The sequence below is a fragment of the Otolemur garnettii genome, unplaced genomic scaffold (genome assembly GCF_000181295.1).
Source record: "Otolemur garnettii isolate 467f Iridium unplaced genomic scaffold, OtoGar3 scaffold00059, whole genome shotgun sequence".
NCBI classification, from domain to species: Eukaryota; Metazoa; Chordata; class Mammalia; order Primates; family Galagidae; genus Otolemur; species Otolemur garnettii.
In genome coordinates this window covers 7,340,415-7,343,862 of record NW_003852454.1, presented here as the reverse complement: position 1 = coordinate 7,343,862, position 3,448 = coordinate 7,340,415, and positions in this window count along the sequence as shown.

Below are 3,448 nucleotides of genomic sequence, written 5' to 3'. Positions count from 1 at the left end.
AGAGAGAGAGAGAGAGAGAGAGAGAGATAGGTTCAATCTATTGGCCATCCTCCCAAAACAACCTCTTCTTAAATGATTATAACATTCTTATGGTATTCCCTGAAAAGCAAAAACAAATAATGTGCCCTCTGTACTTCCCAGCTGTGAAAAATCCTCTGACTTCCTTTGCACTCTCAGGGAGAGCAACAGGTTCATCAGCAGAAGGTTTGCTAACAAGGACATGGCAAGGAAGGTGCAGGGGAATCTTTCTGACCTCTAAACTAGCCTTGTGGGCAGGTCCCGCTGGTAGGTCCAGACAGCAAGGCAAGCGTTCTGACACAGAAACACACAGCTGCAATGGATAAATGCATACCTCTACCCAGAGCATATGGCTGTGGGTAAATGTTAATTAATAGTAAAAGACACCAGATGATCATGAGAAATCAATGTAAGGACCCAACTAAATAAGTTACTTCCCTTGTCATTTTTTTCTGATAAGTTCTTGTTTGGAGAATCTACATGTTTTCAGGAGTTTATTTGCCTTCACTGCCAAACCTTAAAGTCTTCATAAGTAAGTGAATGATTTCCAGTGCAGCAGGAGAAAGCATAGCACATATATCACCTATCAGTCCCAGCTTCTGTCTGGGCAGATCTGGACATGGCCTCTGGCTCCTCTCCCAACTTCTCCCCCCGTGTCTTTAATCACTTCCATGGGCTCCAGGGGCTGATCACTACTAAATAGTATGCACTCTTCCTCCTTCACAGGCACAGGTTCAAATAACCTCTCTCTAAAGGACCCCCTCATCTCCAGTCTCAGGCTCCAAAAAAATAGTCCAAAAGCACAGCCACTCATGCAACATCTCACTAACACAGTCAACTCAACAAAGTTGACTGAACTTGCAAAGCTGAACTTCTCATCTTGCCTTGGAAACCAGCTCCAACTTTCCCATGCACCTCTTATTCCTTCCACCCCCCACTCTACCTACCCAAACTCCATCAGTCAGAAAATTTGGGCAATTTTTTCCTCGCAGTGTATGTACTTCATCTGCCCTCACCTAGTCATGTCCATCATCAGCTTCCCACCTCAGGACCAGCAAGAACCTGCTCACCGGCCTCCCTGCCTTTGGTCCCTACTGCCTAACTCCAAAGCTCCTCCCTCCCCTCTTCAAAAAACCCAACACTCCTCCAATCCCAATCATTCGAAGTCCAAAATCCCTAACCTCTCAATTTAGGTTTCTCTAAATTTAACAATCTGACCTTGCTAGATTTTTCCATCCATTCCAACAGGTGACATGCCCATCCCCATTAAAAGTTATACATTTCTGCTTTGCTTTCTGCCCACCCCAAATTACCTACTCCTAGTTCCATGCTTAAGTAAATTTCACCTCTTTTGTGAAGGGCTAGGGCAGCAGTTCTCAACCTGTGGGTCACAACCCACAGGAACTGTATTAAAGACTTGCAGCATTAGGAAGGTTGAGAACCACTGGTCTAGGGTCTAATTGGAGGAGAGGAGGTGGTAAGAAAAGATAAACATGTAAGAGGTTAAAGTTTCAACTAATATTTGAACGTCTAGGATTGATTTATTTTTAATAGCTTTCTTGAAATTTTACATATAAAGTTGACCCCAGGCCAGGCGCGGTGGTTCACGCCTGTAATTCTAGCAATCTGGAAGGCCAAGGTGGGTGGATTGTTTGAACTCATGAGTTTGAGACCAGCCTGAGCAAGAGTGAGACACCATCTCTACTAAAAATAGAAAAACTGGGTTCAGCACCCATAGCACAGTGGTTACGGCACCAGCCACATACACCGAAGGTGGCAGGTTCGAACCTGACCCAGGCCTGCTAACCAACAATAACAATGGCAACCAAAAATAGCCTGGCATTGGGGCAGGCACCTGCAGTCCCAGTTACCTGGGAGGCTGAGGCAAGGGGATGGTTTGAGCCCAAGAGTTTGAAGTTGCTGTGAGCTATGAGGCCATGACACTCTACCAAGGGCAATATGGTGAGACTCTGTCTCAAAAAAAAAAAGAAAGAAAAGAAAAACTGAGGCAAGAAGATCACTTGAGCCCAAGAGTTGGAGATTGAAGAGAGAAGAGAAGAAATGGGTGGGGAGGGGAAGGATTAAAAAAGAAGAAGAAAAAAAGAAAGGGAATTCCAAATGTAAAGTCATTTATATAGAAGGGGATAGGATGTATCTGGATGATTTCACTAAGTGACCTTGGAATATTAACCTTTGTATTTTTCACTACATGAATTGGATTATCTCTTAAGTTTTTTCCCAGTCTGGCATCCTAAAACATCCTTTATTAAAAGTGAAAACCAAATTTTGGCATCTGTGCACAAATATTGACACACGTTTTCCAGGACAGTGTCAGAAGTGTCTAGGAGAGTCCAGAAATGCTACCCCTCCCTAGAAAGCCTTCATTTAGCTCTTCCATTCATCTAACAAGCCACTGTTGAGTATTCAGCTCATGCAAAGACTGACTACTTGGCTACCACAGTGCATGTGCATCCTGCCGATGGAGCTGTCACCACACTGAATCAACATCTGATTAAATTCTGCTTGTTCTATTAGAATAGAAACACATGTAGTGCACCTAATAGATTACTTTCTTTTTTTTTTCTTTTTCTTTAGTATTTTATTAGCTTTGGAGTAATTGTAAATGGTATTTTGTGTTTAATTTCAGTTTTTACATATTCTTTGTTATTATATAGAAATGTAATTAATATGTTGCTAATGTAGTCTGTGACCTTGATGAACTCATTTACTAGTTCTAAAATACTTTTTTGTGTATCTTTTAAGGTTTTCTACAGAATAAATATTTTTTTAATTTAATTTTATTTTTTTTATTGAATAGTAACTATGTACATTAATGCACTTCTGGGGTACAGTGTGGGGTTTTCACATGCAATCTGAAATACTTCCATCGAACTGGTCAACAGAGCCTTCATGTCATTTTCTCGGTTATTGTTTTAAAACGTTCACATTCTACTCTTAGAAAGATTCACTTGTACCCCTGTAAGATAAACCTCAGAAGTGATCACTCCAATCCCCCTCCCTTCACCCATTCTCCCCTCCCTTCTCCCTCCCCCTCCCCATATTCTTAGGCTATTTGGTTATAGCTTTCATATAAAAGGTATAAATTAGTTTCATAATAGGGGTGTGTACATTGGATACTTTTTCCTCCATTCTTTGCTCAGAAGAACATTCTCCAGCTCCATCCATGTGAACATGAAGGACGTAAAGTCTCCGTCCTTCTTAATGGCTGCATAGTATTCCATGGTGTACATATACCACAGTTTGTTGATCCATTCGTGGATCGATGGGCACTTGGGCTTCTTCCATGACCTGGCAATTATGAATTGGGCTGCAATAAACATTCTGATACAAATATCTTTGTTGTAATGTGATTTTTGGTTTTCTGGGAATATACCTAATAAAGGAATTGCAGGGTCAAATGGCAGGTCTA